We start from the raw sequence: 27487 nt of genomic DNA, 5'->3' as shown, positions 1-27487 counted from the left end.
ACCCAGCCAATATGATTTTGGACTTAACATTTTTAACCCCTATAAAATACCAACCTCCTAAGTGAAAGAATTAATATTTGCAAAATTAAGATTGTTAAATATTTTCTTTGTATAATGGGAAGATGATTTGGTATTACCTTGTATGATAAAATAGGGAAATATGCAGACCACAGAGATCCAGCTTAATATAAGGAACCTAATTAGAAAGATACATTCCCAGGAATAGCATAATTGAAGTCCACTTTGGGCATTTGGTATAAATTAGGGTTTAGCGTTGACAATTAGCAATAAAGAAGCAAAGATTGGTCACAAAACTTAAAGAAAATTGAAAAAATAAACTGAATTTATAGAAAAGCCTTCTTTTATTTAAAAGAAAGTAAAGCAAATAGCTTTATTGTTTGGTTCACATCTATTCTCATGCAAGAATTGGTGGTCTAAGTATGAGACAAAATTATGGCTTTCTCATCTCTAATAAACCTCTACAATTTATTTCTACAAAAAAAAAATTGGAGTCCAAATATACTTCCTAAATTATGCATTTTCTGTAGCAGACAGCCTTAAAGCTCAGCTATTACAAACAGTAAAACAAATTTGAGAATAGCAGATAGATTGCTTTTTTCAACAAAGAGAAATCAAATAACACTTTTTATAGATTCATTTATAAATTCATGAAGATTCCTATATTCTTTAAAGATCACCACTGCAATGTCAATAAGAAGCACAAAGCTCTCAGAACAAGCTTTTATCTGTTTAACTTTGAAATTTTCGGCAGCTCTCCCATAGTCATACATGGTTGGGACTATCAACATCTGTTTGTCCCTTAGGTGCCTTTATTTGCAGAAAACATGATGTATGAGAATCAATGAATCATGTTTCCAATGTGGAGTAGACTCAGAAGTTTCTCACAGATATGGTAAAATATCAAATTTAAGTTTTTCTGTGGCCATTTGAGAATAAGTGCTGCTGTTTTTAGCACACTGAGGTTGAGCAAACTGAAACAGGAATGCAGACATGGTTTTAAATTCAGATGCATTGTCAGTTGTCAGACTCTGGATAGTGAGCAGAATGCACTAATTCAGCTATTGCTACATTAACAGTATCCTAATATTCAATTGTTTAGCCATAATGTGTAGTTTAATTACTTGAAAACAACTGAATAACACTTTATTCATTAAGCTAACACTGGCTTCTGCAGCAGATAACCCCTTCTCTCCTGGGACAGCAGAGTAACAATAGTATTTTTAGCTCATGTCCTAATCCATGCTGGTGATCCTGGTTGGGTAGCCATCTATGTTGTAATTTAGTGACTGGGAGCTTTTCATATTGTGGTCTCCCCTTCACGACATCATCACATTTGTTTATACTCAGTTAACGTTTTAGAAAAGAGAGCAAGAATCACTCGAGGAAGGTTTTTAGGTCACACACATCACAATGTGTATGTTTCATAGGTTAGAATTTGATGGCATGGCAACTCCAACCTGCCAGAAGGGATAGGAAATGTAGTGAAGTTCTGAAGTTGAAAGAAAAGGGAACAGAATTTGATAAACACAGCAAGGAACATTACGAACACCAGGTTTATTAAAAACTTAGGCATATATATCATATATACATATCTATTTTTATACATATGTAAATGAAAGTACTTAAATGTACCTCTTCATGTATACCTCTCATTTTGACCCTTCATCTATCTCAATCAAGTATTGATATTAATCTAGTCATGTTGTTTCTGTATGTTATTCTGGTTATGTTATTCTTAGTCTGTGCTGATCTTTGCGCCCCTTTTCAATATCTCACGTCTTCCCTCTTATAACTGTCCTTGGTTATTGTACTTCTAATAGCTGTATGAGTCAAGTAATCGTACCTCATCTCACACTTCACATTTAAAAAGAGATTTATTGGATCTCGAAATCCAAAAATGTCAGAAACCGAAAGCTTGTAAAGGATAAAGATATGGCTGAACCTCAGAAACTTAGACAGCACAGGATTCTAAATCTACCTGGGCTCTATACCTAACTCATCTTTTCTTCTCTCCGAGTGTTAGATTCATTTTGTCTCTGCAGCAAAGCTGCTCAAATATGTCTGTAAACATTGCTTTTACACCTGAGGAAATCTACCACTGGAGGGAAACTCTTTTTTTGGTTTCAATTAAGATATTCCACTTGGCTTAGTCATATATCCAACTCTGGGATCAATCAGGGGTTTGTGGGAAGGTCATATAGGATAATAGAAGTTCTCATGGGAATGAGATCCTTGTAAAATATGTGCTGCAATTCCCTGAAGAAGTGGGGTGGGAAAAAAAGGTGATGTTTGGGTAGTGGGAAGTGATGGTTTTAGAAACAACAAATGGTACTAGGAGGAAAAATAATAAATTTACTTCTGCAGAAACTCACAGATTTTCTCAGCAAAATTCCTAGTTCAGTTATTATACTGCAAACATGTGAAGGCCTTACTAGAAACTTACTTTTTATTATTAGATTATTTGACTTTCTCCTTTCTTTTTTCCTGGATCTTTTAAATCACGGTCTATTTCTTTTTTATTTTGTTTTGTTTCCTTAGTTATCCTTTTAGCCTCTTTGAAGCTCCATGCAGTATACATTCTTTTATGGCTCTTAACTGCTGTCTACCAACCAACGTTATTCTTGGCATTATTATCTGAAGCTGCGTTTTCCCTTTGACCACATAGTCCCTAAAAATATATTCTTGTAGGTGGGCCTATGAACATTTTTGAATGTGACCAAATAGAAAGTATTTTACACATCATGACTTAGTACAGACTCACACATTTATACACATGTTTATATGATTGAGAAAAGTTTTGTGGAAAATGCTTATCTTTATTGTTTGTAATGAACTCTCATATTTACTTTGATATATTTCATTTGTAAATGCTGATCACAAGCAACTAAATTTGTTTCATGATTGTCTCCTCTAATGGACTCACTCTGACCATCTAATCTCTCAGCATATAAACTGCGTGTGCTGGCCAATGTCATCTACAGGTCCAATGGCTACCTGTAGATGCTAAACATGCAGATCTGATATCTTGGATGTCATAGAGTGTCTATGGTATCATCAACCCTAGAACAACTGGAGCCTTCCATCTTCAATTACTGGAATGCCAAATTTCTGGGTTATAGTCTTTCCACAAGGGGCCAGTGAGTACAGCCAAAGTTTTAGAGTTCTGGAGTGAAGAGCTCTCTGAGCCTGAGTTTCCTTATTCATAAAATAGTAGTAAAAATGATGCGGGGTCCTTCTTTAACAGAAACTAACCATCTATCAAATAAAAATCCCAAATAGTGTATCCTAAACAGCATGGCAACAATTATGAACAAAGTACCACAAAATAGCATGCAGGCACCCTACAATCACCCTGTTTGGAGTGGTTACTTTTTTTCTCTACTGTTTTCAAGTAAACCTTCAGTGTAAGTTGCTTAATCACGGCTTGATGAAATAATAAGATTTTACCAGGGAGAGGGAGCAGTGGGTGGTGAGCGCTCTGGACTAAATAAATGTCAGAACAAATAACGAGTCATATTATCATCTTTTTCACTTTATACACATATCATTTGAGAAACCATCAGATAGGATAATAACAGTATAATAGTAATAATAGCAATCACATAGGCTGCAGGGACAGAATGCCAGCCATTCCACCTGTTTTATTTAATTCTCATGACAACTTTTGATATGGGTATAAGTATTATTATCCCTGTCTCACAATGTAGTTAGGGTATGTTAATTTGCCCAAGGTCACACAGCTAGAAGTTTTGGAATTAGAATTTAAACCCTGGTCTGTCTCATTCTTTGGTAGGATCTTTTAATCACAGGCCTGTTCACTTTCTCAGCTCCCAGCAACTGGGCTATGATCCATCATTTCCAAAGTTGTTGCTACCATAATCAATGATACATGTGTTTTGATTGTCACACAGAAATGTTTGCAAAGCTGCTCTTTTAGTTGTTAGTCATTTTTTTTTTCTATAGCTGGATTGTCCAATATGAAAGCCATGTCTACTTAAATTTAAAGTAATTAAAGTAAAATTAAAAATACATTTGTTATTTGTACTGCCTACATTCCAAGTGTTTAATAGCCACACATGGGTTGTGGCTACCATCTTGGACAGGATACACGTGTGTGTGTGTGTGTGTGTGTGTGTGTGTGTGCGCGCACACACAAACACACATTTCCATTGTTATAGAAAGTTTTTAAGTGGGTTGCACTGAAGAACAATTTGAGACACAGATATTTAGACCATTAACTATACTCCTTAAGTCAATTTAATAAAATTTTATTATATTTTATTCCCTCTCAGCTTCCTTACTTCACACTCATGAAAATTAGTTTCCTATATCCTGAGAAAATATCACCTATTATAAATTTATGTTTATATGCTTTGCATTTCATTCTTAGAGGTATTATAATTAATAAAAAAGGAAACATAAAACTAATTTCAAAAATTAATATTTATTTAATTCTGATTGGTCCATTATAGCCCAGTTCCAGTAAGTCATCAGAAATATGGTTAATGTAAATGAAAATCTTGACTGTGTCTATACAGCTTTGGTGCATTTGAATCACTCAGTCTTGGTCTTTCATCAAACTTGCACTGAGTGGCAGATAATTTGGCACAGGAATTACATAAAAATAAGATCAAGTAATCTTGGATCTCTAGGCATTACTGTAATGTGTACTCCATGGGTTAGCATTTTCATTGGCTTGTACTTTCCTATATCCCCATTACCATTTGGCATATAATAAGAACCTTCAAAATACATTTTTTAATGAATGAGTGAATGAAATAATGTTGTTTTATGTTTTTTAGGTTTTTTTTTTTTTTTTTTTTTTTTATATATGTGTACATGTTTTGGCCATGAAAAATGGGGTAAAGGGAGCTGGCCAAAATCCTAACTCCATTCCTTTTGCCCACTCCCTGTAGATATGGTTTTAATGTAATTCAGTTTTAAGCAAAAAATTTCTCACATAAAAACTTCAAATAAATCTCAAACATGTTACTTAGATTCTGCTTTTCCTAATAGGTTTAAACTGTAAGCTAAATTATAAATTGAAACAGCACACCTAAAATTAGATATGAATTCCTTTGTGCACGGGCCATCACACTTCACATATCTGATCCTGTAGAAGCATTATTGGAATTATGCCGGGGTGAACCCCAGATGTTCAAGCAATGCTCACTTTTCCAGGCAAAATTAAAATAGAAACCCTTCATTCTGGCAGCCAAAATGCTTAAAGTTGGCATGAAGCCTCTCAGAGACTAATGAGAAAGATGAGAATGATAACACTACATTGAGATTCTATTTCATTATTCATCCCCTACTCTCTATGGAGGCTTTACAAACATTAGCTAATGCTCTGAAACATCCCTGGGAGGTACTTTATCATTAATGTCTTTGTCTTGTACTGTGGAAACCGAGGCACAGGGAAAGATGAAATTATTTGAGCAAGTTCATCTAAAAAGATATCAACTGCAAAAGACTGGAAACCATATTTTTCCAAATTTCAAACTCTTGACAGTCTTAAAGTACTAAATATATACAGAATAAAATATTGTAGTAGCCAAACCGTTTTTAGGTGAGGAAATCACTGGTGTTATTTTAAAGAACCTTCTAATTTGATACATACAGCTATGCTGAAAGGAAGAAAATATGTTTCTTAAATCCTCTTCCTTTAGAGAAAGTTTGGTGATATAACCTGTGAATTCCACTTCTTGTATAATATAATATCATAGTGCATTTCTGGCATAAAAAATAGTGCCCCAAATTTTTTATAAGATCTTGGCAGGCTCTCCAATTCACTGTGTAGCATTTCACCATGTTATTAAATAGTATTAAAACATAATTTTAACAATTAAACAATATTCTACAACTTGGCTATATTATAATCTAGAAAGTTGTTTATCTTTTTTGGATATTTAACTCTGATAATATTTACTAATTTAAATAATGCTTCAATGGCTAACCTTGTATATAAGTCTGTTCTACTATCCAATGATTTGTCATATAGCAGATTCCTAGAACAGAATGAAAAGGCCGTGATTCAAAGGGTAGACAAATTATTAACACTCTTGCAATATTGCTCATTCCCCTCCTAAAAGGTAGTGTCAATTTGCTCATCCATTAACAACACAATGGAGTTTACTTTGAGGCACTTTCTCCAAACCTGAGTATAAATATTTCTCAAACAAATATTTCAAAATTTTAAAGATAAACATTTCTATATCACTAATTGATGTGTGAATGAGTGTGGATATTTAAGAAATGTTTAATACCTCCTTTTATTTTACCATTAAAGATCCCCTCTAAAACAAACCTAAAGCAAATACTAGAAGAATGTACTTTTGTTAAAAGAAATGAACTCTTATTAAACTACTGTACTTATTAATGTTATGAGATACTTATAATAATTAAATGTTAGGATACTTATAATATGGACTTTTAGCATTTTTATTATATTTGTAAAATATGTGTGCTATTTATTGACATCTATAAGGCATCTTCAAATACAAAAATTAAATTCCTGGACCTCCTTTGGGTTGTGTCACGGTAGGTGTCATAGGTGGATATGTTGGACTCCCAGTGAGTCCAACATATCCACCTATGAATTCTGGGGATGTGATTTGGTATGCTGTAACATTTTATTCAGATAGTTTAAACATTTTGTACTTCCAAATGTTTAGTTGAATAAATTATAAATTGTTTATGATGGTACTCTTATGAGGTAGATCAAAAGCACTGTCATAAATAAATGGGCATCATATGAAGAGGTACCAGGCGTATGTGGCACACAGTAGCTTCTCAATAAATATAGACTTTTTCTCTTGTCCTGCATTTATTTAAATTCAGTAAGGCTTTGAACTCTTTTCCCAGTGGAATTAATAAATTTTTCATTATCACATCAAGTATCTCTAATCAGTAAATCTTTTTAGCACAATAAATTATTTCTAAGACAGGTTGCTAAAGCCTAGAATCCTGTGTAGAATCATGAAACATAATGCCAGCCCTCTGATGCAAGAATTGCACATCTACTTATCTTTGAGAATATCATATGCTAACCAACAAAACCGTCCAATTAGAATCACTCCAGTGGATTTAAATTATAATTACTCATTTAATAATTTTCTGACCTAGACTTCTACATTCATTACTCTAAAACCATTGTTCTTTTTTGGGAAAGTAATTCAGTAAGAATAAACGAACCAGTTTTTAACTATTTAATTTATTATTGGTATTTTGTTTAATTATAATGTGACAAGCATTTAGCACTGTACTAAAAAAATTAACCTGTAATTTCCTTCTTTTTGTAGACATTCTGTAGCTCTTTATATCTTAAGATATGGCTATATATTTTAATAGTCTCTGGGTGTACGTTAATAAAGAGACTATAGGACGGCTGAGTTGTACCACCATATCTATACCTCTGAGAGTAATAGAATTCTTGATGGGGGGTGCATGGCACTGAAAATAAGTAATATGCTTTATTTAGATACTCTAATTTTGGGCATTCAGCAACTCACCACAGAATCTAATTCTAATTTATCAGTCATCTGATGAATATAATTGTTAAATGTATTTTAAATCCATTCTACATATTTCAGTTTTTAACTACTAAACACAATATTCAAATCAATTTTTTAAAAAAAATACATATTTATTCAGTATCATGATCAGACTATTAGATTTAGCAATCAACAGCATGGTTGAAAAAAATCTACATTAAAACCCTTTGTTAGAATGCTTTACACGTTAGAACAGAAACTAACATAACCTGTTGTGCAATTACTCACAAAAACAATTCTTAAGATTTTTGCCCATACAAATGAGTATTGTCTAAACCATGTCTTTGCAGCAGCTAGGCCCTACCATCACTGCGCTTGGGGGAGTTCACAAGTCTGTAGTAAACTATAGCTTCCCTGCCACTACTCTGGCTCTCTTCTCCTACTAAGCTGTGTTTCCTGGCAGTAATTAAAATCTTCTGCCACCTCTGTAGTTACTGCTGCTACTGGAGCTGCCATAGCTACCTTGGTTTCATGGTTTGGCAAAGTACAGCTAGTGCTCGACTTACGACCACGGTCTGGACCGTGGACCGGTCGTAACACGAGTTTGGTCGTAAGTTGAGTAGGCTATATGTACAGTTGAAGTGGTGCACGCGGAGATGGTAGTGCTGCTGGAAGCTAGTCTGCACTGTCGTACGCTCAGCTGGGCAACGTTTGCACTGCCAGACGCGGAGCAGTCGTGGCTAGCTTTTGTGGTCAGAAAGTCGAATGGTCGTAAGTTGCATAGGTGGTAAGTCGATCAATACCTGTATTGGCCTCCACCATCATAGGAGCCAGAACTTCTGCCTCCCTTCATAAGTCCAAAATTTGAAAACTGATTGTGATTAATTGCCAAAATCATTGTAGTTTCTACCACCTCCAAAATTACTTCCATCATTACCAAATCCATTATGGCCATAGCCACTGCCACCAAAGCCACCGAAGTTTCCTCCAAAACCAAAGTTGTCATTTCCACCAAAAACACCTCCACAGCTACCACCAACATTTCCAGAACCACTTCAACCTCTTTGGCTGGATGAAGCACTAGCCATCTCTTGCTTGACAGGGCTTTCCTAACTTCACAGCCGTGGTCATTCACAGTATGGTATTTCTGAATGACAATCTTATCCACGGAGTCATGGTCATCAAAGGTTACAAAGGCAAAGCCCCTTTTCTTGCCACTGCCTTGGTCAGTCACGATTTCAATCGCTTCAAATTTCCCATGCTGTTCAGAATAATCTTTTAGGTAATTTTCTTCCATGTCTTCTTTAATGCCACCAACAAATATCTTTTTCACAGTTAAGTAGGCACCTGGTCTTTGAAAATCTTCTCTAAAGACAGCTCTCTTTGTTTCTACAACTCTTCCATTCACCTTGTGTGGCCCTTGCATTCATGGCTGCATCCACCTCCTCCACAGTGGCATATGTGACAAAACCAAAGGCCCTGGACCACTTGGTGTTTGGATCTCTCTTTACTGCAAAGTCCTTCAGCATTCCCCATTGCTCAAAATGTCATCTCAGGCTCTCATTGGTTGTTTCAAATCCCAATCATACAATGAAGAGCTTCTACAGCTCTTTGGGCTCTTTAGGAGACTCTGACTAGACATGACAGTAGTAGAAGGAGAGACGATGCTTCCTCAGCAGGTAGACAGAAAGAAGTAAGCTAATGAATGTATCTCAAATCAGATTCTTCAACCATTTGTTGATTGTTAGAAGTTCTATGACTTGTTTCTACAACTGAAAAGCATTAGCTCTGATTTATGCACCAAGCAATAATTAATTGCATAACAATTAAAAATTGTTATGCAATTAAAAATTATTGCTTGGTGAATAACATAACAACAGGTTATGTTAGTTTCTGTTTGGTGGACATTCTGTCCACCAAAAATTCTCACAAAGTCTCATGATCAGTTACTCCTCACAAACATGTCTAATATGGTTAGAATTATCTGCGTCTATAACCCAGTAGAAGGTATTGAATGGGAGAATTTGGCTTAGGATTTATGATGTATTCTACAATCTTCAGAGAAGTTTGCAGTCATTGTCTACTTAATGAACACAATAGCCATATAATGTAGCTAAGTATTATTATCCCACAATTGAGTAAAATGAGAGGTTCAGTGCCTTGCCTTGGGCAATGTAGTAGGTAACAAATTAGAGATTAAGATATGAAAATTTCTAACCTTCATGTTTTGTCTTTTTTTTCATTCTCTAAAAAGGAACTACGTTCTATTCTGGAAGAAGTATAATTTCTGTAGAGGTTAAAATCACTCCGGAATATGAATTTTTAAACATATTTTAGGCTTTTGAATGATCTACTTTATGGAACCCATATTGCATTCACATGTAGTTTAAACCTTCCAATATTAACTGATACACATAATCCAAAATGAATAATCCATTCATTCAACAAAAGTTTTCTAGATGCTTAATAATACCATAAAACAGCTGGTGCTAAGGCTAAAAAGAGTCAATAAGCCAAGGTTCCTACCTTCAATAATTTCTTTGTCATTAATACTTGATATTACAAAGAAGCATAAACACTAATAAAATATGTATATTTCACATATATGTTTAATATCCCAAAAATAATAATTTATACAATTACAAAATTTCAAGTAATCTTTAAAACCTATCCAGCTCAATTAATATGCTATGTTTATTCTGCTTTAGATATAAAGGAGCTTTCAAGTCCAATTTACTATAGTTAATAAACCAATTTCAAATTGCAAAGACATCTGGTTCATCCATAGTTACACAAGTTACATTAAGGGAAAATATTAAAATAGCCTTTTACAAAATATAAACTTTAGTTCCAGGCAGGAAATTATCTAAACACACACAAAAAATCTTTAAATCAAAGGGTGTTTTATATGACCATATATAAACACTAAACTTGTGTTTCTTGAAATTTGATATTTTCTTTGTGTGGGAAGAATTAATTCACTTTGTCTCTAAGTGAACAAGGAGTGAATATCACAGGAGAAAAGGCTTGAATTATTATAATCCCTAAGAGAAGTTATTGTAGATGATATTGGACAAGATACATTTCTGAAGGACCAATACCATTTAACAAGAGAGAGTTTAACAAAATTCATAGCCTAATGAATTTTGAGGCCCCTTTTGCAATTAATGGCTTGAAGTGCTGTCTTCTGTTGTCTTTCTTATTGTTTACATTAACTTTGTTAAAATTATTTATTTGCTTTGTCTTTAAAGAGATTTTTTGACCACTAGACTTCCTTTCTTCAATATATGCACAAAATCTTCCAATTTTAGAGAATCTGTTGAGAATGACAGCAGCAATTTTTTTTAATGCAATGAAAATCTCACAAATGTCAGGATTGTTCAACAGGGTAGGAGTCAAATTGCTTCCCCAAGTCTTCATATTGGAAACCAAGAAGCTCTACAATAAAATGTTTCAGTTCATTTTTAGTTCACAAATACATGGCTTCTGTTTTGTGATAATTACTAGAGAACTTTTTAAAAAATAAATATATACATATTTCTCTACTATACATTTTTTAAAGCTAGGCAATTTTCCAGACATTTTAAATGTATATTTCTTCTATTACAATATTTGTTATTTTACCCCTCTGAGGTCAGTAAGTACTAGTCTTATTCTGGTATTACTGATAAGAAGATGAAGGCAGACGGGGCTCAGATGACATATTTATTACAGCAGAGGAAATTAACGACAGCATTGGGATCAAACTCAGAAGCTCCTGGCTCACTTACCAGTAGTTTGCATATTTGTTCAAAATAAAAATATCACCCAGCAAACTGACTGTAAAAAAACAGCGCCTCTTACCATGGCATCTAAATTTTCTCTTCAACTTAAAAATAAGAAAGAGCAATAATATCAATGTACTTCTACTTCTTATTTTTCATAAAGTTCCTAAAAAAAATAGTTTGGTACATTTGTGTATAATTCCTAACCATAAAATTTTTCAAGCAATAAGTGCCTCAAAAAGCTAACTTAAACATTACATGACATATTGCTAAGAAAGCTTCGAGGGAATTTGAGTTTTGGATTGGACTGGAGAAAATTCTCTAACAGTCCATCTAATTATAAACGTTTTATGTGGAGTTTTTCTTTATGTATTCTTCCGTGGATGTGTGTGGACATTTTAAAAAAAAAAATAAATCTGGAATTTTACTTTAAAATAGAAGAGTAATCATGCATTTTTATGGGAAAAAACTGGATGCCTAGCATGAATTAATTAAACTACCTGAAGATAACCATTTACTCCTTTTTATGGGCATAGTCAATTCTACTCACCTTAATTAAGCATACTGTTCATTCATAAGATAATAAAATGTAGATATTAGTACCTGAAACCTTCCAGTGTTCACAAATTTTAGTTCCTGAAACTAAATTTGCCTGTAACTGAGCTGAATAGGACAGAAATAATCTTACCCAATCAGAGAAAATTATAGATGAGTTTATAGGGATTATTTCAGCCCAATAATTTGGAGGAATTTATCCCCATTTCCACACACACACACAAAAGGTTTTATATTGAGGGTTCTTCTCTTCCTTTAAATTGCAGCCTACTATGGAAGGAAAGCTTTTATTTATAATGTGTCTTCAAAATTGGGACAATTTAAATCAAGTCATATGTACAAAAGAATGGGTGTTGGGAAAGGGGACAAAGCAAGATTGGTGTGGGGAAGTGTGGGGCAGTCTGGGAAGGAAAGTAACAGAAATGGTAATAATATTCTTCAGTCTTGATTATGCCACCAATCACAATTTTGGTTTTTAAAGCTAAAAAGATGAGCACGAGAAAAAAGCATGAAAAGAAAATAGTTAAAGGAGAAGGTGGGTGAAATGGACATTGAGGGAAGTGCTACAGCTTGATTTGCAAATTTTCAAGAGTAGATGTTCCCATGTCAGCTCTCACCAACCATTCAGTGTATTTATAAAGTACCTAATATAGCTCTAAATACACTGGATTCCTTAAAAACTATTTGCTATAGAACAGAATTCAGTCTGTGAACTGTAATCAAAGTTTTAGTTTGCAAAAGTATATCCTTAACTCACCCTGTATGAGTCCCTAGAATATAGTTATAATAAAGCTTCTGGTACACATGTACTCCTAGTGTGTATGTGTGTGTACATGTGTATGTGTGAGATACTATGTTCTCTAAATTGCTAATTTACTCCAAAGAAGATAGGAAAATATCCAGTATGTATAAATGTGAATTGTAGGCTTTAGACTCTAGTGCCACCATAAATTTCACCCTTCTTTCCATATTAGTATTAAAATATTCATGTCTGCAATTTTCAAAGAATGTTGCTCACAGTAACATCCTGACTATCAGTGGGTCAGTATCCCACCCTGCCATAATGGTAGCTTTCTGTAGAGTGCTTTTTTGGCAATCAACATGGAAGAAAAATACAAAAGAAGTATTATTCATCAGATATCCATTGTATATACAGTGCTAGATTTGGTATATAAAATTGTCACAATGTTATTTTATATATTCAGAATAAAAAACAGGAACTTAAAATGTACATTTTGAGTGTATGTACCACATATAGACAATGTCTTCTAGTAGGAGAACAAGAGAAAATTTTACTATAAATTTTATTCTACAATATCGAACACTCAGCCAATTATTATTTATTCCATGGCCTAAAAGATGCATATATTTCTTTTATTTTAAAACTTTTTTAACATTACCATTTTTACTGGTCTTTTTATTTTTCATATCACACAATTAAACCCATGTTCTGTCTTCTGGCAAGGTGAATAAAAATTAAATATTCATTTAAATAATCTCCATGCCTATGTTCAACAATCCACATCTAAAATATTATTAATGTGTTAAATAATTAAACATAAATCACAGGACAAAACTTTCAGCTTGTAAAAGTCACCAAGGTAAGTCATGGAATCTCAGGGTCATTTAGTTTTTTATTATATAAATTGAATTTTTAAAAAGGCATGTAAAGTTTATTCACATAACTAAAAATAGCTACACAAGAGTGGATAATTATTTCATTATGCAAACATGAAACAACATTCCATTGATTTACCACAATAAAAAACAATTTTCTAAGAGTAATATGAAGTATTTCATTTTCAGTTTTCTCTTCGTAAGGCTTTGTATATTCCTCTGTATTCAAATACTCAGACATAAGACATATTTTCCTATTGTGAAAATAGTGTGCACACACGTGTATTTATAAAGAATAATATAAATGTGTTGAACACAACAGGAATAAAAGTTCACAGTGAGGAATTTAAACATGAAAATTCATTCAAAATCATTCAAGCATCAGGATGATAATATTAATCTAGACTTTCTAAATACTGATTTTCACTATAATATAAGCCCTGGATATATTCATCAAAAACATGTTTGTAATGATTATAACTTTTTTGAGGAATTAAGAGATTCTCTGAATAATAAAAATTACCCTAAGACACATTTGTTAATCTATTCACTCATAGATAAAGCCTGTACCCCAGCAAGCAAGCGTGATCTTTTCTGCAACGTCTAACACAAACTATGGCACTTTAATAAATGATCACATTTGAAAATGTAAATGCACTTCTCTCAAGGAAAGATCAAACAGAACTCTTGTTTAATTCATGTTTTGAATATACTTTTCAGTTCAAATACTCTTTCAAGATGTTTTCCTGGTAAAATTCATATATCATATACCTATATAAACATATAGGGAGTGAGTGTGAAAAACTCTGTTGGAGAAGTTTTACAATTTGCAAGTCCTTTAATGAGAGTCAGAGAAAGCCATCAGGAAGACTCATAAGCCTGTATGAAGTGAGACTCATTTTAATGAAAACCTCTCTCACACACCTCATTTGTAGAATTATACTAAGCAGCTTAAATTCTTCATCTGTCACTTAGAGGTTAGGCTTATTGAAATGCATCCTGGGCCACAAAATGCCCTTTTTCCTTTCTCTCGTTTTTAGTACTGCTGAGTTTTTGTTCTGAAGGCCATTGATCGGTTCTGACAAGAAAGTAAAGCTCTACAATCTTGTGAAGGACCGATTGTTAGTGTCATCAGATGTCTTGGTGTACTCCTAACTGAATGAAATTGTGAAATGATAGATGTTCTGAGGGAGAATTTTTTCAGGCATGTAAGAGTCCCTTCTGAACTATATTAATGCCTTATTTCAAAGTTTAAAATTTATCTCCTTATTTAGACAACCAATAGCTTGTCTCTAGCTTGACTATTGTTGATTAATTGGTCTAGAAGAACCAGTAGTAAAGCTTCTGTATTTTTCTAAAGGTAAATTCACCAGAACGAACTACTCAAAGTCAGTAGAAAATACAATAAGCTGTAAAGTATGCTCTGGCTGAGAAAAGGGAAAACAAAACTTTTGTAGATCAAAATGTGAAAAATACAATGACTTATTTATAACTTGTAGGTGTATTCCCACAACTCGTTTTGTTTCTGTTTTCCACAACTTCAGGAACATTTTGAAACACTCCCACCAAACCAACCACTTTCTCACACCTCAGTTGTGATCCAGACTTAAAACAACTTTTTAAATTTTGTTTTAAAGTATCAAGAATTTCCACAGAAATTACTGAAATATTGAATATTGGTTGTGGATGCTCAGTTATATCTTTGTTGAAGTATTTGAGGATATTATAATTTATTATTTTTATAAACTAGATTTTTTTTTTGCTATAAGTTTTATACTTGTTTTTAAAATGACTAGAGTCCTCACTGGCATATATAGTATTTTCAGCTTTAAAAATTAAATGTTTATACAAATACATATTAACATTAATAATGTGCTGTGATGATCCTTGCTGTAATTATTTATGAGATGATCTAAAAAATGTTATTTTAATTATTTTCATAAATTTGCCAGCTACTAAGGTCTACTTTTTAATCTTTCTGTTCACTTTTCCCACATTTAACACCTGATGCACACCATTCTAAACATTTGAACTCTGAAAATCTTCTGAACTATATTAATGCCTTAGTAAATTTTCTTTCTACAGGAATATGAATTCAAAATATAAATTCCGAGTTATCTAGCATGAGCATATCTAATCATTGACAAAGTCACCTTTATCTTTCCAAGTAAAAAAAATAGATAGCTTCCTTTGGTTGTATCATTATGCAGGGATGTTGTTGAAAGATGATAGAAAACATTTTAAGAAATAACCTCAGAATCATTCCTTTCCTCTCATCTCATGAAAAAGTTTTCCTTGCCTATCATATTAGGAATTCTGAAAATCCCTTTGTGTTAAGATTGGCAGTGCAGCATCACCACATTTCTGAGCACTTTCGGCATGCATTGGCACGTCCTAGTTTCCTGTTACACAGTTTAATACCACTTGGTGTAAATTTAATAGATCATTTTATTTGGGTATAACTAGAACAACAAATATGAAGAGAAATAAAAAGAAACACGTTGCATGTCAAATCATTTAACTAGTGTATGTAGTTTTAGAAATACAAAATTTACCTATTTTAAAAAAGAATTTTTCAACATGCATAAAACACAAACTACAAGATTTCTAATTTTAAGACTCTAATAATTACTGATAGAAATTGTAAACCCAGCATAAAACTTACAGAGTTTACATAATCTATTTAAATATCCGACTACTACTAGCTACATGTCTTGTCATGAGTTATATATTTATTAATCTTTCATTTAAAACCTGGTTAATATATGTTCTTGACATCTTTCAGATCTTAAAAATTGCCACATTATTATATTAAAAAAGACACATATTTTGGTTTGAGCCAGTAAATTAAGTCATATAGAATTTTTTAAATGTTAATAAATTATATTTTAAATAAAGTTAAATGAAAAAATTCTAAAATTGAATACAATAAAACATTGTAAAAAATATTTTATAACATCTACATATAAATATGTATAAAATTTTGAAGTATTTATATTGTTAGTTTCAGCTTACATGTTAAAAGTGTCTTGACTATTAACAAAATTGACATAGTAGCTGTTTTTACTGACTGATGAAGAGATTGTTTCACTCATTTATTCATTTATTTAGCCAACATTTATTTAGAACCCCCTACTAGGGAATAGGGATTTGACGGTAACCTTTCCCTGGGTTATCTACTACTAGAGCACCTCTACATTCATCAAAATGTCTCCCATACTTATTATTTCTGAAAGTCACTGAAAGATAGCTTACAAGCAACTCATTTTTGGAACCAATAGCCATAATCTTCCATTCTTGTACTTGCTCTTTTTGTAATACATTGCAGGGCATCAGTTCTTTTGTGGTCATGTAACTATAATGAAATATTAAAGATAAAAAAAAAACTTGATTATCGGTGTCATCTGTACGTAAAATAACAAGGTGTTCTTTAAAATATATCCTTTAAAATGTATCCAGAATCCACTCACTTCTCACTACCTCCACTGCTCCCACTATAGGTCTGTCATCATTATCTCTCGTCCCTAAATTACTGTAAAACTCTCTAGCTTGCCTTCCTCTTTTGATTCTTCCTCACTCTCTTCATTTTCACAGAGCTACCAGAGAGCATATCATTCTTCTGCTCAATACCCTAAAGGAACTTCCATTTTATTCGGAGTTAAAGACAAATTCTTATAATGGCCTAAGACCTGGTTCTTCATGACGTCTCTGGCTTCCTCTTCTATTCTCATCATCCTTGCTCACTCCATTCCAGAAGGATTGGCATCCTTTCTATTCCTCAAAAATCCCTTGTACACTCTGGCCCTAAATCATAGGCACTGCTCTTCTATCTTCCTGTGTTGGGAAAAGCTACAAAGGAGAAAGGACTTACAGCGTGCCTACATAAATTGGTTATGAGTAACATATAAACAAGGAACAACAAACTGCAGAAGGCCGCAGGAGGCCTCTGAAGAGGAAGGCCTCTTCATGCCTCATGTTCCGGTGCAGAGTGACCTCGGCTCTGTTACCATAAACATTGTGCTCAAGGATGTAAAACCCCTTCATAGCACTATGACGTAGCCAGACTTGTAGGCTCCCTGTAAGGCCCACGTTCTATCAGCCATGCATAGATAATAGGCTAAAGATAACCACATGTTCTTGTTTTGCGAAACTCCCAACCTGCCACTGTTATCAGTCCTTAGGATGTTACACCAGTCCCGGCTCACTGATTCACTTCCGGCTCACTGATTCACTCCACCATCACTCCACCCCGACCCTGTAGATCAAAGTGATTGTAATCAATAAATAGTGTGGATGATCAGAGCTTGGGGCCTTCACTGTTTCCTCCAGAGTAATAAAGTGACGGCCCCCGAGTCCCACTTCTTCTCTCAATCTGTCTTTTTCTCATTCCTTTGTCATCACCGAACACAGGGTACCCACAGTTGATGTAGGGCTGGCTCTCTACATTCTGGTGCCCAATGTGGGGTTCGTGGATTCATACATTCTGGTGCACCAACATCTGGGACTCATGGATGGATTCCCTACATTCCTGCAATCCTCTTCAGCCCAACCACTTCTTGAATAATCCTTGTTCCTCCTTCAGGTCTTTGCAAAAGACCTGATTTCTATTTATTTGATAAATAGAATATTTAAAACGCAACCCTTCTCTAGTCATCGGAAGCATATGTCACCCTCTAACATTGTAAATAACCTATCTATCTGTTTTGTTGATGGTTAAGTGCTTATCTCATCCACTAGAATTGGGTTCCCATGTTCCCATTTCACTTTCTACTTTATTTGCCATATTAATTATTATATGATGATAATTACTTGTTGAAATTCAGCCTGATTAATAAACTGCAAGGGTGGAATCATGGATTTTTTTGAAATTCATGTAAATAATGAGGACCCATTAAAGTGTTATATGTGTTTATTGTTAAATTCATTCATTCATCATTAAATGAATTCATTGTTAAATGAATATTGAATATAATTTCAGATTTAGCATGATGCATTAAAAAAATTTAGCATGATGCATTTAAGCCTTTAAGCAAGGCTGAAAGATGGAAAATACTTTTCAGTAAATAAATACTTAGAGATTTAGATCTTGATTAACCTTTTTCCCATGTGCCTAGAATGGGTGTGTTCTTATCTATTTATGTGTGTGTGTGTGTGTGTGTGTGTGTATGTATGTATGTATATATTTGAACACAATAAATATCTTTTATTTAAGGGTGAATCCCACATGTTTAGTATTTATTGGTCCTGAACAAAAAAGTGGAAAACACTACAATTTGCCAGGAAGTCAAGGCTATCAGTTTCCAGGATCCGCCATGTACAAGTTATTTCTTAATCCCTGCTGAGGATTGCGAGAAGCAATAACACTACCACCTATGAATACACCAAATTCAAGGCTCTATTTGTTCCAGTTGTCATATTCCAAACCAGGCTCAAATATATTGCAAAGATATCCAAATGAGTCCCCTGTTTAAATTTTTTTAATATTTAAAAGGACTTATAGGAAAGATTATTTATTCAGAGGAGTCATGTATGCATATATGTGTCGTCTTTTCTTCAAGTGTAACCACCAAATGCTTTGAGAGCTGGGAAGTCTGAGTAATACTCCTATCTGTTCTTTTTATCATATCAAAACCTGAGCTTGATAAAAATCACATCAGCAGATGATAACAGCAGAGTGTGGCAGGGCTGAGAACTCAATATTCATTTCTCAGGCTAATAAAGAGTAAGGAAATATCATTCTGAAACGAATTAAGGAAAGTCAGATACTTTTTCCAACCTTATCTAATAGCTACTGCCCAAAACAAAACAGTGTCATGGAAAATGGTGGGTGGTAACAATATAAAAATGGACTGAGGATGAGGAATATAAAAACAGCGCCCTTAAATAAAAGATAAAGCTGAGAGGAGAGGAGATAGAAAAGCCCTGATCATTCTCACCCAAGGCAGAAGGGGGCAGAAGGGTGTTTACAATCTATGCTTCAGCCAAGGATAGCAAATGGAAGAAAGTAGGGAAAAGATGACTTAAAAGAGGGGCATCAATTAAAATCTAAGAAAAGAAGCCAGGGGTGCAGATGAAATATCCTTACACCTTACACACCCAGCAGAAGTCCCTGCTGGCTGTGACCTGAAACCTTCATAACTAATCAATAAGCCAGCCCAAGCTGGAGGGCTGTTGCAGGGAATGAGGGAGGCAGGGAGGCAGGTAGAGGTAAAGGGAAAAGAGAGACTCCAGGCAATGCAATCATTAGCAACAAGGTGAGTGTGCTATATGTCTTTTCACATTTGTATTAGGTGTGTTCCACAGGTATGATGGGAATAAATTTAAATGTTTTCTTGATTCTAGAAGTTTTTGATCCTAGAATTTTAACTACGTGAGCAAGGGTTATGCTTCATGGGATAATTTTGTATAGCAAAAATATATTTCAAATGGACAAAAAAAATCGTGTTTAAAATATTTTAAGATAAATTACCTTTGAATGTCAGCTTCCTTTCCAGTACTTTGAGGTCTATAAGACATATCTAGAGGATTTATTTTGTGGAAAATGAAGACTACTTAAACCAAATAGAAATGGAGGGCCTGTAGCTTTTCTTTTTGATTTTATTATAACATGGTCCTTCCAATAAGTAAGGAAGTTTCACATTTTCTTTAGACATCATTAGGTGCCAACCTCTTGCTAGACAACTTTGATGCTATGTGAATTCTGTTATTTTTCTAGTACTGAATATTTAAAATTGCCAGTAGTTTTCTTGGGCCCTCCACTCCATTAGAATTATTAACTCCATTCATATTAATTTTGTTTTAAATATTACAGGGGGATGCACTTCTGCACATTTAAGTCCACATTCTATTTTACCATATTCAGTTTTCAAAAATGTTTCTTAGAGGCACAATTATCATCCCTTTCTATCTTGTAAGTGTCACGTCTTCATCATCCTCCAGGCCTCAGCTAACTGTGCCATCTTTTATTCTTTCTGGACTTATTTGAGTTCTTGTAATATTCGGAAATTAGAAAAACGTTTACTTCCAAACCTGTGGTGGTTTCTCTCTTGTGTCACTGTCATTGGTGGTTGTCCTGATTATATTTAAAGCATAAAATTCATAATGAATCTGTAATCTGCAACCACTAAAAGCACTTAGTTTAGCCCATTCCTCCAGTTGAATGGTACTTCTATGATTAATGATGTCACAAATAGTTACCACTAGTCACAGAGGGAACACAATTCAGGTGCCCTGTTAGCAGTAATAAGAGTTGTAATTATAAAACATTCTATTATAAAGACACATGCACATGTACATTTAGTGTGGCACTGCTTTACAATAGCAAAGACTTGGAACCAACCCAAATGCCCATCAAAAATAGACTGAATAAGGAAAATGTGGCATATATACACCATGGAATACTATGCAGCCATAAAAAGGATGAGTTCATGTCCTTTGCAGACACATGGATGAAGCTGGAAACTATCATTCTCATCAAACTGACACAAGAACAGAAAATCAAACACTGTATGTTCTCACTCATAAGTGGGAGTTGAACAATGAGAATACATGGACGCAGGGAGAAGAACATCACATACTGGGGCCTGTCGAGAGATGGAGGCGGTGTAGAGGAGGGATAGCAGGGGGTGGTGGCATTGGGGAGGGAGAACATTAGGAGAAATGCCTAATGTAGATGACTCGGGGATGGATGCAGCAAACCACCAAGGCGCATGTGTACCTATGTAACAAACCTGCATGTTCTGCACATGTATCCCAGAACTTAAAGTGTGTGTGTGTATATATATATATAAATTCTAAAGAAAATAACAACATAGGAGTCAAGTAGTAAATAAACATAGGCTCTGGATCAGACAAACTTTGCTTCAAATTGCTTTATCCAACTGTGTCATTTATAATCCAAATATGTACAATATAATCTTTAGTTTTCTTATCTATAAGTTAAACCCAGTTTGCATAAGTTTTACACTGTGTAAGTATTATTTAAAATGATGACTGCAAAGTTATCTTGCATTAGGTTAGAGTCATGACAGTGAATGAAGTTGGGCAAGGAAAAGCAAAAGCAAAGTTAGGAAGGGAACTTAGTTGAGAACAAATGTTTCTGATTTCCAGCTACACAGGTTCTACACATGGGCAACAGTTGATCACAATAGCTAACCACTACTAGTCCCTAACGGGAGCCTAAATCCTTGTGATTTTATAAACAAGAGAAAATTGTGAACTAATGGAAGTTTCTTAAATAAAAGTGTAGACGATTCATTTATGCTTGCCCCTATAGACATATCTCAAAAGTACAACTTAGCAAATATGACAGGTTCATGATTTGATTTTCCATAAGATTTCTTGTTATATATGGCAAAACACTTTTCTGAATTAAACAAATTCATAATAAATTTTAAAAATTTTCTACAGCCATAGTGAGAATTTGAAGTTATGGTAAAAACAATTTCTTAGCTAAAGCTATTATAATTTTAAAGTAATTAAGAGCTTCCTTCAGTGCACAAAATCTCCTTTAAACAAGACAAAAAAATGATCTTCCTTATTTTAATAGCCATTATTCTCCTCTATTGCCCATAATAATTCATCATTTTGGCATTTGAGAGAGCCTAGAAGTCAAGGTCTCATCAGAGCTCATCTTCTTTAAGACTGCATATCCTTCCTCCAGCCTCCAGCTGTTTGACACAAAATGAGAAGTTCAATAAAAAACAATCTAAAAAAAAATCTATGCATCTTCTGCCAAGTTTCCACATTATAGCTCAATAACCTGCTGTCAAGAAAATGTCAAACAATAAATAGACATCTTTTTCAGAGGTGGAAATTGTCAAGGGTCCTTTTATTCTCCCCCTTTATTATAATAAAACTTGAGTAGATTTTTCTCTATGTATAAAAGAAGAGAATTTATACTATCTCCAGGAAGTTTCAGAGAATTATTATGTAACCATGAAATGAGTCAATAAAAAGCACATAGCCATACTTAACTGCATAAGTGTCAGTATTATATTGAATATGATCAGACTTTTTATCAAGGTTTTTCTGAATATTTTTGTAGCCATAGGGAAATAACATTAACATTGCTGAGTGTGTGGACTAGATGAGGAAAACTTAACACTTGCTAGTAAAACAGGGCACCTTGATTTTATTAAATTTACTGTACTTAAAATTCCCATTTTAATATCTCATTTTAAACCCTGAGTATTCTGCACGGTTAATATTAAATGACCACACATTCAAGTGAATGCTAACATTATTTTCTCTCATTACAATTATACTCTTTTTCTAAAATAAATTATATAAACTTGTGTTCCCCAATAAAAATTATAGTGGAAATGTGACTGTGGTAAGTAATATCCTGTATATCCTAAATTGCCTGCGATGCCACATTCTCCAGATTCTCTGAAAATTAAAAATAAGTACACTTTCCTATGTGCACACTGATTTTGAGCCCAAGATAACAATTACTTATTCATTTATATTTCTTTCATATCCGGTGACCTTGATTTGAGAATGGATCTCTCATTTACGGATTTTCACTCCCCCAATTGAAAGAATAAATTTCGGGGTTATAATCAAGAACAGAATTAAACAATGTTTCCTACTTGGTGAGAGTAAAATCAGGACAGAGACTCTGAAACATTCCTTTCTTTTTCTTCTTTCTTTCTTCTTTTGCTTTTTACTGAAGTGCAAACATCCTAAGGGTAAAAACCCCATGAATCATCATAAAACGAGCAAACTTAGAAAACTATCAGTAAGGTCAAGAAATACGGTCTTGGTGAAGTGGCTTGCACCCCATATTCCCAGCACTCTGGGAGGCCGAGGTTGGTGCATCACTTGAGGCCAGGAATTCAGCATGGCCTCATGGCTGGCCAATGTGGGGAAACCCCCTCTCTCCTGAAAATACAAAAATCAGCCTGTTGCCTGTAATCCCAGCTACTCAGGAGGCTGAGGCAGGAGAATTGCTGGAACCTGGAAAGTGGAGGTTGCAGTGAGCTGAGATGGCACAACTGCATTCCAACCTGGGTGAAAGAGCAAGACTCTGTCACAAAAAAAAGGAAAAAGAAAATACTGCACTGCCCCCATCATTAATTATAACGATATTGAATACTTATGAACTGTATGATATTTCATGGTATTCTGTGGTGCTCTATGGTACGTGTTTGCCATGGTTTGAATGTGTCTCCCAAATTTCATGTGTTGGAAACAATATAAATTAATATGTTAATTTGAGGTGAGGGCTATGAGGAAGTAATTAGGATTAAATAAAGTCATCAGCGTGTGGCCTTTCCATGACAGGCTGGTGGCTTTGTAAGATAAACCTGAGTTGACACTCAAGGTCTTGCCCTCCAGATTCTGCCATGTTATGATGCAGTGAGAAAGCCCTTACCAGAAGTTGAGTATATGCCAGCACCATGTCCTAACTTCCCTGCCTCTTCTTTCTCCTTTAAATATATTATCCGGTCTGCAGTATTGTTATAGCAACAGAAATGGACTAAGACAGTGTTTTTTGAGTATGGCTTTTCTCACTCAATATTATGTTTTTGAGATTAAGCAATGTTACTCACATAAAGCTATAGTTAATAGTTACTGATATTGAGTTTTTTATTGCATGTATTTCCCATAATTTCTTCATCTTATTGTTGATGGCCAATTGGATAATTTCCAATTAGGTGCTATTAGAAATACTTCCATTAAATATTTCATGAAAGTCTTTTGATCTACATATATTCTGTTGGACAAGTACTAAGGAATAAGATTCTTAGACTATATGCTCACTGTTAGTAGATACTACTAATCAGTATGTCAGACTGGTTGTACTCATTTACACTGATCACCTGCAGATTATGAGAATTTTCATTGTTCCTCATACACTCAAATTAATAGTGTCAGTTTTTATAACATTAGACACTCCGGTAGTATAAAGGGATATCTTCTTGTTTTAATTTTCACTTCTTTCTTGACTAGTGATGATGATTACATTTTTATATGGCTAAAAATAGCTAATTAGATAGACTTTCTCTTTGGTTTCTGTCTTTTTCATTAATTTGTAAAAGTGTTTATATATTCTAGACATAAATCCTTGCACCGAAATGTCCTAACCCACTAGCTTATGTTTCCACATTATGGGGTCAATTGTTAAACAAAAACTTTTGCTTTTACTGTAATTCAATGTATTCCAATTTTTCTTAATGATGAGTGTTTTGTTTTTTTTTATGTTCTGTTTAAGGGCCTTCAAGGTCATGAACTTTTTCCTCTCATATTTTCATTTATAAGCTGTATTGTTTTACCTTTCATATTACATCAGAAAAACACTCATAATTCATTTTTCTATACAGTAGAGGGTAATGAATAAATCAATTTGTTGAAAAGTTTAAATGGTAAATGAATATTTAATTGTAATAAAATGTCTCTCTTCATATCTAGTAATGTCCTTTGGATTGAAATCTGCTTTGACTGATATTAATATAATTATATCAGATTTATTTTATCAGTTATTTTTATAGCATATCTTTCTATCTTTTTTGCTTATTATATAAAATTTTATGTAATATTTCCATATAATAAATTCAAAGTTTTCTGATTATTTGTTTCTTATTCTTTTCATTTTTCCCTTTTTATCTTCTTCTTTAACTAGCAGTTTCCTAGTTTCTCCTAGCAATTCTTTTTTACATTGTGTAGGCTATCACATTCATGCCTATTTTTAAATGACATTGTATAGTATATTAAAGATGGTGGAGTTTAGTTTTTCTCTCCTTGAATCTGAGCTGGTCCTGTCACTAACCAAAAGAATAAGCAGAGGCCAGGCACGCTGGCTCACCCCTCTATCCCAGCACTTTGGAAGGCCAAGGTAGGAGGATTTCTTGGGCCTGTAAGTTTGAGAGCAGCCTGGGCAACAAAGCAAGATCCTGTCTCTGCTATAAAGTAATAAGAGAAAAACTAACTGGGCATGGTGATGTGCACTTGTTGTCCCAGCCACTCAGAAAGCCACTCAGGAGGCTGAGATGGGAGGATCACTTGAACCCAGGAGGTCAAGGCTACAGTGAGTCATGACAGCACCACTTCACTCCGGCCTGGGTGACAGAAGAATACCCTGTCTCAAAAAAAAAAAAAAAAAAAAAAAAAAAGGCAGAAATGATGCTATTCTAGTTCTAGTACTGCACTTTCAAAAGATTGACAGGGGGCACTTCCTTCTTATCTTGGAATATTTGGTCTTAGAATGCTTCCTCTCAGAAGCCCATCACCATTTTCTGAGAAATTAAAGCCACATGCAAAGCCCATATACGTAGATGTATTTTTAATCAAATTCCCCACCTGAGCTCATAGCCAGCAGCCAACATAAACTGTCAACTGTGTGAATTGAGCCATCTTGGACACTTCAATCTAGTTGAGTCCACAAATGAATGAAATAGGACAGAAGATGGAAAGCAGAAGAATCACCCAGCTGAGACTGGTCAACCCACAGAATCATGAGAAATATTACAATTGTGTTGTTTTAAACCATTAAGCAATATATAACCTGAACAGCATACACCAACAAAATCCAAATTTATAGCTCTACTCTACATTCCCTTTCTGGCTTTCAAATCTTTATTTAAATCTCATCTTGATGCTTATGTCAAAGATACCTTAACCTGACCATGCCAATGTTTTCCAGTAACTTTTACCTTCTCAAATCTCGTCTTTCTTCAGTGTTAGCTATTTCACTAAATGACACCAGAATCCAGGCAATTGTATAATAGAGAAACCTAGGAGGTATCATAAATTGAAATAGTTAACACTTTATTCTTCACTTCAATCTCACGTCCAATATCCAATCTGCCATCAACAGTTCCAATGTTTCCTCTCCTTAATAACTTTCAATCTGTCTACTTTTCTCCATTTCATCTGACACCAGCCTTATTTCAGGCTAAAATGTTTATTTTCTGAACTATTCAATAGATAAGTGAAACATTTGAATCTATTCTTAAAACTACCAATCCATTCTACATGTAACAAACAGCTGGAGTAATCTTTGTTAAATATGAAATTTTAATCCTGTAATTGCCCTCCTTAAAGTGTTTCAATGGCTTTTCATTGCTGCAAAGTTAAAATCCAAAATCTTTTTCATGACCTGCAAAGATGCATAATTTGACTTCCAAGCACTTCTTGTTGAAATTATTTATGCAAAATAAGTATATTAAGTTATACAAAACATTAATCTGTTGTGTATAACACAACATAAATCTCAAGTGGAAGTCTTAATCATCTTGATTAATTAATCTACATAAAACCTCTGAATGCTCACTATATTCTAGGTATATTCACATATATTTTCTCATCTTAACTCCACAAAAACTAATGAAAAAAGTGCTATTCTTTAATGTTCATATAAGAAAAATGAAATTCAGAGAAACTAAGTAACTTGCTCAATATCAAACAACTTTGAAATGATAGTGGCAGAAGTAAAATCTGCAAATTTTCCTCCATAATCTATTCTTCCTTTCCCCAAAGCTCTCTCTATATAGTTTATGTGACAAATGAGAATACAAACAGATTGAAGAGGATCAGGATTTTTCAGTCTTAGATTTCCCTTTAAGTTTATCTTGTCTACAACAAATTATACCTTCCTTAAGCATTTTAAGCAGCAGTCACAGAACTAAAAAATCCATACTTTCTATTGAAATGCTTCCATGTTATACATGTATATCTGACAATGATTCATTCTCAATATGTACTCAGCATTCTTATATAATATTCCTGTCACTATGCAACTATACATATTTGCTAGAGCATAGGACCATGTTTTAAAATAATTCATCAGAACCCAGCTTCTTTACTTCTAAGTAGGCCTCATTATGTTCCATAATGCATGATAAAAGAACTTTAGCTGGCTCTATAATCACACAGTTAGGAATGCATTTTCCAAACTAACTTGTTTGTCTGTGTGACTAAATTATCACTCATTATATAGGAGCAGAAGTAATATGTGCAACTTTCTATGACATGCCCTGGATTCGTTTTCCCTTATTCCCATGAAATCAGCATATTGATACTGCAATAATCTAG

General features: G+C 33.9%; 1 pseudogene; it reads right to left on the bottom strand.

The window, feature by feature from the left end:
• Positions 1-632: 632 nt before the first annotated feature.
• LOC108305769 lies at positions 633-19966 on the bottom strand (annotated as a pseudogene).
• Positions 19967-27487: the final 7521 nt, after the last annotated feature.

Source organism: Cebus imitator, unplaced genomic scaffold (assembly GCF_001604975.1).
Source record: "Cebus imitator isolate Cc_AM_T3 unplaced genomic scaffold, Cebus_imitator-1.0 Scaffold3, whole genome shotgun sequence".
Classification (NCBI taxonomy): Eukaryota; Metazoa; Chordata; class Mammalia; order Primates; family Cebidae; genus Cebus; species Cebus imitator.
The sequence above is the reverse complement of the archived record's forward strand: the minus strand, read 5'-3'. Positions and strand labels throughout refer to the sequence as shown.